Raw genomic sequence first — 18091 nt, 5'->3', positions numbered from 1 at the left:
CCTAGTATGGGGGTAGATCTCACATAAAAATGTATACTTAAACATAAATGCAAACAACGGAGTATGGGGTTAGATCTCACATAAAAACATAAATGTAATGCTTAACATTTAACATTTCTAATCTAATGTTGGCCCTATTGAAAAATCAATCTAGTTATTAGTATGTATAAACACTATAAAAATTTTAAATATAAGAAGGTTTACGAACACTCAAAAAACATGTATCGTAAATAAATAAAAATATAAATAAACTAGAGGTATGACAAATAAATAAAACCTCATTTTATATTTATTCCATAAACCTCTTTATATTTAAAGAAAACTCAAAAACTATGTTTTATTTAGGTGAAGCCTATGGGCCAAATACCATGGGACAAATAATTAATAATACCATGGGCCAAATACCATGAGACAAATAATTAATAATACCATGGGCCAAATTCCCTAATTATAAAAGAGGTATGGTAAATATTTAAATATAAAAAAGGCATAAAGAGGTATGCTAAATAAATCAAAATATATCAAATAAGATTAGAAATCAACATCTAATTATATACCAAGCCTATCGGCAAAATACCATGGTAAATAAAAGAGTTATGATAAACAAATAAAAATATAAATAAACTAGAAGTATGGTAAATAAATAAAACCTCTTTTTATATTTACTCTATCAACCTTTTTATACTTACTAACACTCGAAAAATAGTTTTTATGAAGCCTATATGCCAAATACCACACGCCAAATTTTTATTAATACCATGCAAAAAACCATTATTAAACCTAATATTAATATTAAAATATTAAAATTATTATTATGATTAAATCTAATATTCATATTAATATATTATAATATTAATATTATTAAATCTGATAACTTGGATTAATACAATATTAAATTTTTATATATTAATATTTATTAATATGTCATGATACATATTAACTCTAGATATATATGGGAGGGAATTACGCAGACAGATTGATAGAGGTGGAGAGATAAGGGGAGTGACAAGGGATAAATGGAGATAAAATTAAGGATAGTGGAGAGGAGGAATGAAAAGAGAGAGAGAGGGCGATGAGTGTGAGAGGTAGAGAAGGGTAAGAGAGGGAGAGGGAGACACAAAGATGGAGGAGGGAGAGAGAAGGAGAGAGGGAGGGTGTCACGTTCCCATAAGTAAACTACAAGCAAATAATTTTTTTTTTTATATTAACTCCTTTCACATCTACTATTACCATTACTTAACATGTTAAAACATATCAATTAAACCCGCATCTGAAATCATAACCTAAGTTATGTAATAATCATAATGTATATATTTCATGTCAATGCGTATGCGTTAGCATATTATATGTATAAGTCAACTGTTGATTATCCGCACATATGATTCACGGTATAAAAGGTAAGGTTTACTCTATGCAATTACATGATTTGATGTTACGGAACCACAGTTGGCAAGGCATTCATTGAATTATTTATGGCAACTGCGCTTTTCATATTCCGAGAAATCTAATGGATGAGTTGGCAAGTCCGGCTCTGGCATCGATCCACTTGGTGGCGTTGATGATGTCCATCTGGATAGATCAACGGTTAGTTGACGTGCGGCCATGTGCTTGTACTGTTACATTGGACTTGCTGTCTCTGCGCCAAAACCCATCCCGAGGATCACCGGCTAACGAACGGTGCGGATGTACTCACCGCAGATCCACGGCTCCAGTTAAGCCACGAGTCGGTAATTGAGCTGGGCTATTTGTATGTCGGCTTTGGTCTTTTCCATTTCATACACAGCGTTGCAGCTGCAGCTCCGCAACCTTCCAACGCTGCTCCACATCCTCCGTCTTCCAAGGTCCACAGGCATGCAGCCATGGCTTCCAGGTTCGGCATGCTTCATCGTTGAAGGCATTGTTTCCTCCAGGTCTTGTTTTTACAGGTGATGGACCTTGCTTTCCGATGTTTGTTTTACAGTTTTTTTTTAACTAAGTTCTGCCAGGGTTTCTGTTAACATTTTATTCATGCTGGTGTGCAGATGGTTATCGTCCTCACCTCCGGAGCAAGGGGGTCCCTCTTCTCGCCGGTTACCCAGCACCGGGTAAGATTTTGAACACTGGACTTTATTCTTATGTGGGTTTTCAAGGTTTAGCTAAAACACTATTCCCTTGGCAGGGATTACCGGATTGATTCAGTTTCTTCTCTGTTCAAGCTCGGAACTCCTCTGCTAAGAGGCAGAATAGTCTCAGATGATATATGTATATTCCTAAATGTAGTCGGTTATTCTATCTCATGATTCTAGACTGGTTCTTTTGAACCCAGCTGTAATCTTAATGTTAAATCTGATTTTCGAACCATAAGACGTCCCTGCACTGGTTGACTGTGGTATATGTATGTTCAAGCGCACAGTTAATATATAGACTCAGTCTAATATGTATGGATATTTATTTTGGGTCTTTTACCAGTTCAACATAAATGAATAGCATTGTTCCAATTAAAATAATTGCACGTATATCCGTCGAGGCACTGTATATTTTTTTTTTCCTTTAATGTTTATGAATACGTCTTTTAAATTGTGGACACCGGCTTGGTGCCTCGACCAGCCTAGCGCAAGCTACAGCTCGGCCTGAGGGGGTTCACCAAGCGGCATTTTGATATGAAGAACAGCCAGGGGTCATGAACTTACGGTTACAGTTTCCCCCTGTCTCGGCGTTCATGTTTATACCCTTATTTTGTTTCGTTAGATGAATACTGTGCTTTCCATGTCATGCAATACATTTGTTTATTTTGAATACGTATATATCCAGGTTATCTTCGGGAATGTATCTCCTTTGAAATCTCTGTAATTTTTATGGTTCGGTTGTCCATAAATAAGGTGTTGTGGTAATGGGTTTTTTTGTTTATTGCAATATATATAACGATGACACCATTGCTCTGTTAACTCGCTTGAACGCGAGACTCTAGATTCATTTTCTGTGTATATAATATATTATCAGAGTTTTTACCCCATTCGTTGTTACAGAGAACGGCTGTATGCCTTCTTGCTTTCGCTAAATGGTTGTATATGTTTATTCTGGCTCCTTGCTTATACTTGTTTATGTTTTCTCCGTTCCTGTTCATATATACGGGGTTCTGTTCTGAATAGGTTATCTACACTGTGATTACAAACCCTTATAGAGTATATTCTAGGGTTTTTAGTGGAGTACTGTAAACGCAGACTCTGTTAATACTTCTCATGCAGATTTTTAGGTTCTTTCTTCAGATTTCTGTTCAAATCCGTTAATGCACTCGACTCTGTTGTTTTATAATTCACACAGTAAATTTTACATGTTTTCTAACGCTGAATTTGTTTATCTACAATGCACACAGAGTGTCATGTCTGTTTTCTTGACACTATTTCATAATAGTAAGCAGATAACACTTAACTCATTTCACTTTTCTTTGTACAGTACAGAAGGTAAACATTAAACCTTTTAACAGTTCTATAAGCAATAAGCCATACCTGCTTCTGTGCCAAACCTGTTGTAATGTTTGTCAATCCACCCGTCCGTAGGAAGAGTCCTTCTTGAATCTTCCACCCCCAAGCACTTGCAGGTCCTACTCGACCGCAATCACACTGGTCTCGCCAGTAACGCTATCTGATCCTAACCAAACGTAGCGTGCACAGGAAATTCCTTCCTCTTATGCCATCTGATCCCAACCAGACATAGCATGAATATTTCTTTTTCTCCTCTCTGCCATCTGATCCCAACCAGACTTGGCAATTCCCCTTTTCCCTGGGGTCTCAACTACCTCTAGGTAGTTAGGGTTCCCTTGTAACTGATTCCTCAGTTACTAACCCTGATTAATCATAGCTCAATTCAAGTAGTACCAACACAACTGTTTCTTTTTTATTAACATAAAATTAACAACAGGATATATATATATATATTTCAAATAAAGTCTTTGCTCAATAATTACTTTTACTATTTTACTAACATTAACTTTTCACAAGGGGTGTCACATCTCCCCCTCCTGAAAGTCTACATCGTCCCGATGTTGCTGTTCATCCAAAAACAGTCTGGGATAAGTATTTCTCATTATTTGTTCATCTTCCCAGGTGGCCTCTTCAGGCCCAAAGTGCTGCCACTGCACTTTAACCTGGCTGATGACCTTTTTCCGCAGCTCGACTCTTCTCCGATCTAATATGTTCACTGGTTCGACCAGGAACTCTCCTTCCGGTTCCACCTGAAACACATAGCAATTAAGTCAGCTACTTGCTAGAATAATTTTTTTTTTGTTCACATTATATAACAGTGTTCCTTACCTGAATGTCCTGCCAACCTATTATATGTCTAGGGTCATACACATATCTCTTTAAAACTGATACATGGAACACATTGTGGACCCGAATATGGCTGGGTAGGGCGAGCTGGTAAGCTACTTGCCCTACTCGCGCCAAAATTTGGAATGGTCCACAAAAACGCGGTGCCAATTTGGCACAGGCATTCCATTGGAGGGTACTTTTCCTAGCTCGAATTCTGATGTACACATGTTCACCCACTTGATACTCTTTAAATGTTCTTTTCCGATCTGCGAAATTTTTCTGCCTGTCCTGAGCCATCTTTAGATTAGCTCGAACTCTTTTTACCATAACTTCCATTTCTTCCAACATCTCAGGGCCTAGTAAGAATTTGTCCTCTGGTCCTCCCCAACTGGAGGGTGTGCGACACCTTCGGCCGTAGAGGACTTTGAAAGGGCTCATCTTCAAGGATGAGTGATAGCCATTATTATAGGCGAACTCCACTAGATGCAGATACTCCTCCCAGCGCGTAGGTTGCTGCATCACATAAGACCTCAGCATGTCCTCCAACACTTGATTCACTCGCTCAGTCTGTCTGTCAATTTGCGGATGATAAGCGGTGCTGAAGTTCAATTGCGTTCCCAGACCTTCAAATAAGGTCCTCCAAAAAACTGAGGTGAACTTAACATCACGATCAGATATTATTACTTTCGGCAGCCCATGAAGTTTAAATATGTTTTGCATAAAAATGTTTGCGATTTGGGCTGCACGATAAGTGGATTGAACGGTATAAAGTGGGCCGACTTGCTGAGTTTATCCACTACTACCATTATAGAGTCGTTATTCTTTTTGGATTTCGGCAACCCGGTGATAAAATCCATGGTTATGGTTTCCCATTTCCATTCTGGTATGGGTATTGGCTGTAGTAGTCCCGCAGGGTGCTGATGTTCAGCCTTCACCTGCTGACACTCCAAACAGCGCGCCAGGTATTTAGCAACATCCTTCTTCATACCAGGCCAAAAATACTCCTTCCTTAGTGTAGTGATTAATTTCTGGTAACCAGGATGTCCTGCATAAGGACTTCTATGATTTTCATCCAGAATCTTTTCTTTGATACTGCTCTGATTGGGTATATAAATCTTCTTCTGGTAACACAAAATGCCGGTTCTATTCAAGGTGTAACCTTATTGTATGGAACGGGCATCTGCATTCTGCACCAAATGCTTCTTTTGCAAATAAATCTGATCTTGTGCCGCAGCCTCCTCAATCTCTTTGTCCAGAGTGGACCATCCCTGACTGATACCAATCTCATAAATGCAATGCACCTTTCGGCTTAGTGCATCAGCTACTCTGTTCTCCTTTCCCTTTAAGTGCTTAATTTCGAAATCGAAATTCCCCAAAAAGTCCACCCATCTTGCTTGTCTGGCGTTTAGAGTGGGTTGACTAAAGTAACTAGTCAAGCTGTGGTGATCAGTCATTAACAGAAATTTCTTCCCTATTAAATAATGGCACCACATCTTCAAAGCATGGATCATAGCGGTTAATTCCAGATCATAGGCAGAATATTTCTGCTCATGTTCTTTTAACTTTTTGGATTCATAAGCAATCACTTTACCTTCTTGCATTAGCACTCCACCCACGCCCTCCTTACTAGCATCTGTACAGACTACATACTCCTTTTCAGGATCTGCCACACATAACACAGGTGTTGTGGTAAGTAAATGCTTGAGCTGTTCGAAGCTCCGCTGACAATCCGCTGTCCACTTAAACACTTTTCCCTTCTTTTGCAAGGAGGTAATGGGGAAGGCAACTCTAGAAAAACCTTCTACAAACCGCCGGTAATATCCAGCCAGCCCCATGAAAGATCGAATGTCTGCTACATCCTTGGGTGTAGGCCAATCCATTATAGTTTTAATCTTTTCGGGGTCTACAGCTATACCTTCCTTTGTAATAATGTGACCCAAATACTGGATCTGTTCTTTATAGAAATCACATTTGCTGAATTTTCCATATAACTGATGCTCCCGTAAAGTCTGTAACACTATCCTTAGATGTTCCTCATGCTCTTTTCTATTCCGGGAGTAGATAAGTATATCATCAATAAAGATCAATACAAATTTATCTAAGTATTGATGAAATACACTATTCATTAAACACATGAATGTTGCAGGCACATTAGTTAACCCAAAAGGCAGTACCACAAACTCGTAATGTCCATAACGAGTACGAAAAGCGGTCTTGGCTATGTCTTCATCTTTTATTCTAATTTGGTGGTATCCTGATCTCAAATCGATCTTTGAGAAGATGGTCGCCCCCTTCACCTGATCAAACAGCTCGTCAATGCGGGGTAGTGGATATTTGTTTTTGACTGTTAGTTTATTCAGCTGTCTATAGTCTATGCACATTCGCAGAGTCCCATCCTTCTTCCTCACAAACAGCACAGGAGCTCCCCAAGGAGAGACACTGGGGCGGATGTACTTCTTTTCTAGCAGCTCTTGCAGCTGCATTTTTAACTCAGTTAACTCTGGCACACTCATCCGATAGGGTGCTCGGGACACTGGGGCTGCTCCGGGTATCAGCTCAATGGTGAAGTCCAAATCCCTTCTGGGTGGCAGCCCTGGAATCTCTTCAGGGAATACATCTGCAAATTCTTGCACTACTGGTATATCTTTAACAGTTGCAACCTTATCCACAGAATCTGCAAACCCCACTTGCACTGCATAAATCTGACACTTATTCCGGATACACTTAACCAGCTGGGAGGCTGTGATCGGCCGAATCTGCACTGGTTTCTGGATGCCTTGAATTTCTTTTCCCACACCCAGCTCATCTCTGTAAGAAACTGTTTTTGTTTTACAATTAATTACAGACCACCGTCGTTCCAACCAGTCCATTCCTATCAGCACGTCATAGGAACCAAGAGGGAGTACATTTAACTCGGTTGTTATGGTTTGGCCAGCTAACCTTAATGGACAATTGCTGACTTTGGTTAGTACTCTTCTTTTGGTCCCAGTGGCCAGCTGTACTAACCATGGGCTTTTAAATTTAGTGGTTTGCAAACCACAACTTTCTACCACTTTAGGACTTATATAGCTTAAAGTAGCTCCTGGGTCTACTAAAACAGAAACAGCTAGATCAAAGATCTTACCTTCGAACTCTATCATTGTTGGCTGGTAATCAGCTTGCCGATCCTCCAGTGCTACATTTATTCTAGGCATGGATCGAGCCACATCTCCTACTGTTGAAGCTTCGTAGATCTGGGACAACTGCCTTCCGATGAGGGCAGTTTCTAATATAATGGGGTCCGCCACAACCCCAACACTGAACAGGTGGCCGAGCTGAGCCTTCATTGTCCAATCTAACTTGCTGTTCACTGTATTTGGATTCTGCAGGAGTTTTGAATCTGCTCTGAGTTTTTGCTGGATTTTTAGTGCTGGCTCCTTTCGAAAATCCTTTCGGAAAACTGCTGCGTGCTCCCTTACTACCCATAGGCATTTTACTGCCTCGCTTATCTATCCAACGCTTTCCGGAATTTTCTCCTTTTGATTTGTTCTACTGATAACACAGTCTTGCTTTTCGTATTGCTTCATCCATGGTTTTCGGATTATCGAACTCTATCCTTTCTCGCATTGTCAGAGGTAGGCTACTAACAAATCTTTGTACTTTAGCCTTCTCTTCACGAATATAGGGCACGTAGCGAAGCAGGGACGTGAATTTAGTTACAAATTCATCAATAGTCTGCTGTCCAAGCCGTAGATCATGGAATTCTCGCGCTTTTTCATCATAAAAGCGTTCTGTCAGGTACTTCTCTTTAAAATATCCTTGAAACTTTTCCCATGTCACATCCTGTTCACTTATTCCCTGCACCATCTTGACCTCTTCCCACCATAGCGTGGCTTTGGCTTGCAACTGGAATATAGCCAGCCTTGCCTTAAGATGATGATCGTATTCATACACCTGAAAATACTTATTCATATTAATCAGCCATGCCTCTGCAGCTTCTTCAGATTCTCCGTCAAAATGAGGTGGTTTAATCTTCCTGAATTCTCCGTGTAATTCCATCCGGGGTCTCTTTGGAGTCTGATATTCAGAAGCGTTAACAGACTTCTCTCCTCGCGTCTCTCCTCTGTCCTCTGCTTCCTCCTGTTCAGTATGATAGCTCTATTCATCTGTTATTTGTGCTTGTTCCGGCCTCGGATGTGACTGCTGTTGATGTTGTTTATCAGATAAGCTTTTCAGGATCCTCTCCTGTTCAACATTCAATCTTGCGTTATCCGCACGCAGCTGAGCCATTTCATCCTTTAGCTCCTGCAATGTCCTCAATAGCGTTGAGTCAGTAGTGCGACCTGCTGCTCCCAGCTGTACCCAAAACTCAGAATTCCCTTGAGGTTGTTCCATGTTATCCGGAGGTTCCAGATTCCCATAAGGAGCACTGTTTGCTCTTCTCATTCTGCTACTACCTGCTTCAGAAAAACTCATTAAACAGATTTAATTTATCTTGGTGTATTGCTGAACTGTTAGCATAATACTGTTTATATTCATGTTGCTGTAATCTTAAAAATTTTCCCAAAGGTCACAGAGTTGTAAACCTTGGGCTCTGATGCCAATTTGTCACGTTCCCATAAGTAAACTACAAGCAAATAATTTTTTTTTTTTATATTAACTCCTTTCACATCTACTATTACCATTACTTAACATGTTAAAACATATCAATTAAACCCGCATCTGAAATCATAACCTAAGTTATGTAATAATCATAATGTATATATTTCATGTCAATGCGTATGCGTTAGCATATTATATGTATAAGTCAACTGTTGATTATCCGCACATATGATTCACGGTATAAAAGGTAAGGTTTACTCTATGCAATTACATGATTTGATGTTACGGAACCACAGTTGGCAAGGCATTCATTGAATTATTTATGGCAACTGCGCTTTTCATATTCCGAGAAATCTAATGGATGAGTTGGCAAGTCCGGCTCTGGCATCGATCCACTTGGTGGCGTTGATGATGTCCATCTGGATAGATCAACGGTTAGTTGACGTGCGGCCATGTGCTTGTACTGTTACATTGGACTTGCTGTCTCCGCGCCAAAACCCATCCCGAGGATCACCGGCTAACGAACGGTGCGGATGTACTCACCGCAGATCCACGGCTCCAGTTAAGCCACGAGTCGGTAATTGAGCTGGGCTATTTGTATGTCGGCTTTTGTAATACGGCTTTGGTCTTTTCCATTTCATACACAGCGTTGCAGCTGCAGCTCCGCAACCTTCCAACGCTGCTCCACATCCTCCGTCTTCCAAGGTCCACAGGCATGCAGCCATGGCTTCCAGGTTCGGCATGCTTCATCGTTGAAGGCATTGTTTCCTCCAGGTCTTGTTTTTACAGGTGATGGACCTTGCTTTCCGATGTTTGTTTTACAGTTTTTTTTTAACTAAGTTCTGCCAGGGTTTCTGTTAACATTTTATTCATGCTGGTGTGCAGATGGTTATCGTCCTCACCTCCGGAGCAAGGGGGTCCCTCTTCTCGCCGGTTACCCAGCACCGGGTAAGATTTTGAACACTGGACTTTATTCTTATGTGGGTTTTCAAGGTTTAGCTAAAACACTATTCCCTTGGCAGGGATTACCGGATTGATTCAGTTTCTTCTCTGTTCAAGCTCGGAACTCCTCTGCTAAGAGGCAGAATAGTCTCAGATGATATATGTATATTCCTAAATGTAGTCGGTTATTCTATCTCATGATTCTAGACTGGTTCTTTTGAACCCAGCTGTAATCTTAATGTTAAATCTGATTTTCGAACCATAAGACGTCCCTGCACTGGTTGACTGTGGTATATGTATGTTCAAGCGCACAGTTAATATATAGACTCAGTCTAATATGTATGGATATTTATTTTGGGTCTTTTACCAGTTCAACATAAATGAATAGCATTGTTCCAGTTAAAATAATTGCACGTATATCCGTCGAGGCACTGTATATTTTTTTTTCCTTTAATGTTTATGAATACGTCTTTTAAATTGTGGACACCGGCTTGGTGCCTCGACCAGCCTAGCGCAAGCTACAGCTCGGCCTGAGGGGGTTCACCAAGCGGCATTTTGATATGAAGAACAGCCAGGGGTCATGAACTTACGGTTACAGTTTCCCCCTGTCTCGGCGTTCATGTTTATACCCTTATTTTGTTTCGTTAGATGAATACTGTGCTTTCCATGTCATGCAATACATTTGTTTATTTTGAATACGTATATATCCAGGTTATCTTCGGGAATGTATCTCCTTTGAAATCTCTGTAATTTTTATGGTTCGGTTGTCCATAAATAAGGTGCTGTGGTAATGGGTTTTTTTGTTTATTGCAATATATATAACGATGACACCATTGCTCTGTTAACTCGCTTGAACGCGAGACTCTAGATTCATTTTCTGTGTATATAATATATTATCAGAGTTTTTACCCCATTCGTTGTTACAGAGAACGGCTGTATGCCTTCTTGCTTTCGCTAAATGGTTGTATATGTTTATTCTGGCTCCTCGCTTATACTTGTTTATGTTTTCTCCGTTCCTGTTCATATATACGGGGTTCTGTTCTGAATAGGTTATCTACACTGTGATTACAAACCCTTATAGAGTATATTCTAGGGTTTTTAGTGGAGTACTGTAAACGCAGACTCTGTTAATACTTCTCATGCAGATTTTTAGGTTCTTTCTTCAGATTTCTGTTCAAATCCGTTAATGCACTCGACTCTGTTGTTTTATAATTCACACAGTAAATTTTACATGTTTTCTAACGCTGAATTTGTTTATCTACAATGCACACAGAGTGTCATGTCTGTTTTCTTGACACTGTTTCATAATAGTAAGCAGATAACACTTAACTCATTTCACTTTTCTTTGTACAGTACAAAAGGTAAACATTAAACCTTTTAACAGTTGTATAAGCAATAAGCCATACCTGCTTCTGTGCCAAACCTGTTGTATAGCCTAATCTATCCTAGCCTAACCTAACCTTGCCTAACCTAGCCCAGCCTAGACTAACCTAGCCTACCTTGGGCTAGCCTATCCTAGCCTAGCCTAGGTGAACGTAGCCTTGGCTAAGCTAACCTAGCCTAGCCTAACGTAACGTAATGTAGGCTATCTTAAAATAGCTTTACCTAGCCTAACCTAACCTAACCTAACCTAACCGAACCTATCCTAACCTAACCTAACCTAACCTAACGCAGCCTTATCAGAGCCTAACCTTGCCTTGCCTAACCTAACCTTACCTAACCTAGCCTTAGCCTTGTGTTGCTTAGCCTAGACTAACCTAGCCTAGTGTAGCCCAACCAAGCCGCCTAACCTAGCCTACGTTTACCTAGCCTAACCTAGCCTATACTAATTTAATGTAGTCTAGCCTAGCCTATAGTAACATAACCTACCCTAGCCTAACATAGTCTTTCCTCGCCTTGCCTAAGGTGACATAACCTAGCCTAGCATATCATATTCTATCCTAAACAAATTAATATGAAAAAAAAAATGAACCTTCCATATTAATATAAAAAGGGGGAAATTTTTTTTTCCTATTTCCAAGTTTAGTAAATGCACCTATATAAAAAATATGAATAAATACTTATAAATAAAATATAATAATAAAAAATATACAAAGATTATAAAATTGAAATATAAATAATATAAGATATTCAAAATATTTTTGTATACTAAATACAAACTAGCATGAGTAAAAAAATTTAAGTCACACAAACTTTTTGAAAAAGACAAATTGTTAAATAAATCAAAACATGGTGTATATGGATAGTGTAGTTGCTTAATATCTCGCATATATGATGGTGAAAGGCTCTTTAAATTCGCTGCTAGAAAAACTTATCAACTTTTACTTTTCAAAAGTAAAATTCTATTGAAATTGAAGTCATGGAAAAATAAAAAGCATAAACTAAACTAGCGTACGGCTGAAGCCAAGGAAAAAGAAAGAGCTGAAGCCAGGGAAAAAGAAAGAGCATAAACTAAACTAAGGCAGGCCTTTTCAAAAATAGAACTCTATTTAATTAAAGCCATGGAAAAATAAAGAGCATAAACTAAACTAGAGCAAGGCTGAAAACATGGAAAAAAAAAGCATAATCTAAAGTAAGGTAGAGAAGAGAACAGTATAGGAAAAAATAAATCACTAAACATAATCAAAAGCAAATATCAAACACTAAATTAGAGTTAAACATGTTAAATAAAAAAACTCAGATTAAGACACATACATACCTGGAGTTGCAACAATATGTTCAAAGATAAAATGACATTCGAACGACCATCACATGCCTCGAAGTTGACTTCATACTTATTTATTTGTTCTTCACGGCCTCCCATAAGAATAGAGGAAATTGAAGCCAAACCCTAAAAGGCGAATAGAGGTAAGTCAAGTCCAAACCATCCAAGGCAAAGGGATCCCGCTGAAATTGCAGAAAAATTAAATCAAGAACTCATATATGAATTCATGGAGAGATATAACAATATATAAAAAAACACACAGAGCTGATTTCTAAATCAATGGAAGTCTCTAGTATATACATACACATTATATATGGAAAATTCATTTCCATGACTCAAAATATGCTGGGGCTGGAAAAAGAGAAACTAGGGAGGGGAATAGTATAGAATAACATAGAGACAAAGGTAAACATCTCAACTAATATCAAAACCATATTTCAAACCCTCTAACCAAGTCAAGCAGGTTATTCAAATGATGTGGAGTTCGGAGATTGAAAAACACAATTAATTGGAGTTGCAGCAAAATATTCAAAGATGAAAAAGCGCTTGAACGACAGAGCAGCCATCGGCGCATGCAGAGACTTTGATAACTCTCATGTATTCGCGTTTAGTTTGAATGCTATGGCGGTCAAGGAATTGGGTTTAAAGCAGAGTTCGAATAAAGCCAGAAAGCAAACCCAAATCGTCAAGTCCAAATCCTGCAATGATAGAATACCTTAATGAAGAAATGCACAAAGAGATGAAAAAGGCACATAAATTAACGGAAGCCTGCAATACATACATACCATCTTTTAAAATAAAAACCCCAAGGAGAACAGAGGAAATTCAAGCCCCAAGGTGAACAGGAAAGCTAAGAAACTCTGAAATTAATTCACACGCAGAAAGAAAAAGACAGATATGATCTCTAAATTAAAAGAAACCATTATATAGGAAACATTCATATCCACGAAATTGTCTAATATTGATATGGATCGAATTGTGAAATATTGATATGCATGGAATTGTCAAATTGGGAAAAGAAACGACGTTCACAATTGCAAAAGTAAATGCTGAAAAAATATATCGAAAGCTTGTATCTGAAATAGATTTTTCTACAACGAGTATTCCATGATTAGTGAGATGAAGCAACAAAGTTCGCAGCACTTGCAGAACCCACAAAGTGCAACCACAAACACAAAAATCTGCCAAAAGATGGTACAAGCTGCTCATTCACTTCTGCAAGACATTAAAATTTAATATGAGTTATATTTGCTGGAATTCAAATCGATAATTATTGGATTCTTCCAGACCAATAATTAAAAACGAAAGTAAATGCATGCAAACCAAGCCCGTCAATAGAATTTAAAAAAAGCGCTATGAATTCATTGAGAAAGAAGTTTCCGGGATAATAATGATACTGGGTACATAGCAGCCATCGGCTTATGCAGAGCCTTTGATAACTCTCTGTATTCGCGTTTTGTTTGAGTGCTTTGATGGTCAAGCATTTGGATTTAATGCAGAATTCGAATAAGCAAGCGGGTTTTCATTTCTGCGAGACATTAAAATCCAATTCTCTTTCCATCCAGCGTTCTCTGTTTCTCCCAAATCGAATTCTCTAATACTCGCAGACACAAAACAAAACCAAATTTAAATCTGAGACATAAATAAAAACCAAATTTAAATCGGACTTGGACACCCAAGCAGAGAGACACAAATAGGAAGCGTTTCCAACAAAACATATATATAGACATTTACCTAGATGGATCATATATATATAGCATAGAGACACAGATAAAAAGCGTTTCCAACAAAATCATAGATGGATCATATATATATAGGAGAGAGACAATGTTTGATGTTTCATTTTGTGGACTTCCTTGAGTTCTCCCAAAATAGAAGTGATCAACGGTTATTTTGTATGTTCTTTTAAGTCACGATCTCTCGTGCTTTTTCTATTTTCATTTTAAATTTTAAAATAATTTTCTATTTTCATTTTAAATTTTAAAATAATTGCAACAACGGTCTTTCAGTTATTTAACTGAAAGACGCTTTAGTTTCTATTTTCATTTTAAATTTCAAAATAATTACAACAAAGGTGTTCAGTTATTAGATTTCAGTCCCAATCTCAATATGTTCTTTCTTTTTCATCAACGGTTAAGATTATATCACTTTTATCTCAGAATCATTAAACGCTTTTGTCCCATCAATGCTACAGTGAGTGGACGCTCTTCAGTGGATGATCATGTTTTTTCTCAACGGTCAAGTTTATGATGGGTTTAGTATACCATCATCAAGACGTTGTCTTACGATATTATTATTTGTTTCGTTAATTCAAAATTTATTTTAAATTTTGGTTTTGATTTTATATTTTATTATATTTTTTAATTTTGATTTTTATTTTTTTGGGCATCCCTTTTAAAATTTCTAAGTTTTTGCTATTTTATTTTTAAACATTATTATGGCAATTTATTTTATGGAAAGTTAAATGATTCTATGACAGTTTTTACTATTTTCATTTTAAATTTAATTAACATTTATGCTTAGTTACCATCCTGGAAAGTATTTGTGTTTTTTCTATTTTGATTTTAGGTTCCATTATCTTCATTTTTAACATATATTATCTAAAAAATTCTATTTATCTATTTTCTTTGGGTGCCACAGTTGTTTCAACGTTTCTGTTATTTTGATTTAAATTGTTTATTATATTTAGGGATTTCAAATTCTTATTATACTTAGGGTTGGATGAATTGTTGATATTGACCATCGATTCATTATGTTTAATATATATTCTCAACGGTTCACTTTGTATGTGCTTTTCAGTTACCATCTCTCTCGTCATTTTTCTCTTTAGTTTTTAAAGTTTAAAAAAGTTGCAAGAGCTCTCCATCAATGACTTAGTTAATGGATTTCGATCACGATCACTAGATGTCTTAAGGCTTTTCACTCATGATCATTAAACTCTTTGGTCCTTAAAAGTTTCAGTTAATGTATTTTTTTTAGTCAACATTAGTGGATGCTCCCTTTTTTTTCTTTTTTTAGATATCGATTGTCACATTTGCAATGCTTTTCAAATACCATCATTATGACGTTTTTCAGTTTATTTATGCTTTTTTTTTGTTTTAATTCAAAATTTCATCAACATATTTTCAGTATGACGTTTTTCTGTTTATTTATGCTTTTGTTTTCGTTTTAATTCAAAATTTCATCAACATATTTTCAGTCACCATCATTAAATATTTTTTCCTCTATTTTGAATTTAAATTTCATTAACATTAACCCTAGTCGACCACCATTCTCAAACATTCTTATGCTTTCTCTATTTTGATTTTAGATTTCATTAACATCATTCTTAAAAATTATTTAAACTGTTCTACTTATGACAAAAACCTTTTGAGGATTAATTTTTTGTTGTTGCTATTTTCATTTCAAATGTTATTCTCATTTTTAACATTATTTATACATAAATGAGTTGATGATATATACAATCAAATTATGATGGAGTTGGATTTTGTGAAGATTTCAAATATCATATGCCAAGAGTTGTTGAATTTGTTAATTTTACATACATATATTTATTTATTTTTATATTTATTTATAATAATGTTTATTTTATATATTACTAATTTTTCACAAAATTATATAATATTTAATCATTTTTTGAATTTGTATGGTAATTTTTTTATTTGTTTTAAGCTTGATATATGGAGATTTGAACCTTCAATTTTATTCCTTACACAAAATTTTATAATATATTCATCCATAAATAAGCACACAGCTGATTTATGTTGTAATTTTATTTAATATTGATGATAAATTATTAATGTGATAGTTCATTTTTCTTTATAGCATAGTCTAAAAAACTCACAAATTAGTCCAAAAATAATGAGAATTACGTCAAGATTATAACAAAATCGAGAAGTTTATTTTTTTTTTTTAATTTGGATTAGAAATATCAAATATCAAAATTATGGGTACCCAAAGGTTCTTGATGATATTGAATCTATACACTCCGACATTACGATTTAGAAAATGAACTTCGAAAGAAATATATATAGCCATTTACAAAATGAACTTCGAAAGAGATATATATAGCCATTTACCAAGTTAATTGAACGGCTTGTATCATCTGGAACTGTACACCGGATATATGAATTTCTGGTTTGAACGTTTGATCAGCCCATCTGGAACATTCCACCGTATATACGTATTTCCGGTGGGGTTTGAACGTTGGAGGAGCGTAATACAAACACAAGTGGCATTATGGAGTGTAAGACGCTTCTTTATTGTCAGATAATATAACAAACTTGCCTCTGACAAAAGCACGCCCACTACTTGGCATCTACATTCAAATAAATGAACTTCGAAAGAGATATATATAGCCATTTACCAAGTTGGTTGAACGGCTTGTATCACCTGGAACCGTACACCGGATACCTGAATTTCAGGTTTGAACGTTGGATCAACCCATCTGGAACATTCCACCGTATATACGTATTTCCGGTGTGGATTGAACGTTGGAGGAGCGCAATACAGACACACGTGGCATTATGAGTGTCAGATGCTTCTTTATTGTCAGATAATATAACAAACTTGCCTCTGACAAATACACGCCCACTACTTGGCATCTACATTCAAATTGGTTTGAACGTTTGATCAACTCCAAGCGCCCACTACTTAGCATACCTTATCTGTCACACACTGGTGGCATCTGTGAATTCCATGTTTGTACAAGCGTTGGGTTTGACAGCTGCCTTTAGAAGTTTCTCGTTCAGCTTCACAAATCTTCTGTGCACAGCCTTAGGATCAATCCTCGTTACAAACAGATAATATGAAAGCCCTAGAGCAGAGAAGAAAACGAAGACCATGGTTCACGCGTAATGTCAGGGAGCAATGAAGGATAGTATTCAAGTAATTGAAATTAGTATTAGAGGTCGGCTGGTTGAAATTAGTATCAAGAAGTCAATGGATTTTACGCTAATATGGAAAAATGAGTTTATACTTGTTCTGGAAGCTGAACCTAAGCGAGACTGGAAAAATGATTTTATACTTGTTCTTGCAACCAACACAAATTTGAAAGCCAAGACATAAATGAAACCTAGATCGAACAAGATAAACTAATTATCAAAATCAACTAAACTAAGGTGAAGGCGAGGGAGGTTAAACTAGTTAAAGAAAATGAAATAGAGAATTTATGAGAAGAACAAATTACATTAAATTTAATTTAAATAAACACAGAGGAAGGAAATAAACAGATTACCTGAAACCAATTTTGAATAGGCAAAGAGAATAGCACAAGAGGAAGGAAATAAACAGAGAAACCAATTTTGAATAGGCAAAGAGAATAGCACAAGGAGAAAGAGGGTTTGTGTAGCAGCAGTAACAAGAGCGCATTGTAATATAACAACTCTCCCCGTAGCGGTTGGTTGTTCCTGTACATAAAATGATAAATGAATTTACTTTGATATATACATTCAAAGGGACAGAGCGCATATCTAAATCAATAACCGAATCAAGAAATAGCAGAGGATCTTCTGGAACAGACCAAATCAATCGTGCTCGATCCATTGGATGTAGCAGAGGATCTTCTGGAACAGAA

General features: G+C 36.9%; 1 long non-coding RNA gene across 1 annotated transcript; it reads right to left on the bottom strand.

Moving 5' to 3' along the window:
* Positions 1-16696: 16696 nt before the first annotated feature.
* Positions 16697-17791, bottom strand: LOC149190499 (uncharacterized). The gene is made up of 2 exons (XR_016255992.1): positions 17753-17791; positions 16697-17332 (listed from the first exon to the last, which is right to left on the bottom strand). It is a non-coding gene; the product is annotated as an uncharacterized LOC149190499 (long non-coding RNA).
* Between the last annotated feature and the right edge of the window lie 300 nt (positions 17792-18091).

This window comes from Pinus tabuliformis, chromosome 3_1 (genome assembly GCF_031772625.1).
Source record: "Pinus tabuliformis cultivar Carrire ecotype Pingquan chromosome 3_1, CPIR1, whole genome shotgun sequence".
Lineage (NCBI taxonomy): Eukaryota > Viridiplantae > Streptophyta > Pinopsida > Pinales > Pinaceae > Pinus > Pinus tabuliformis.
Note: the sequence above shows the minus strand (reverse complement) of the source record. Positions and strands in the feature narration are given on the sequence as shown.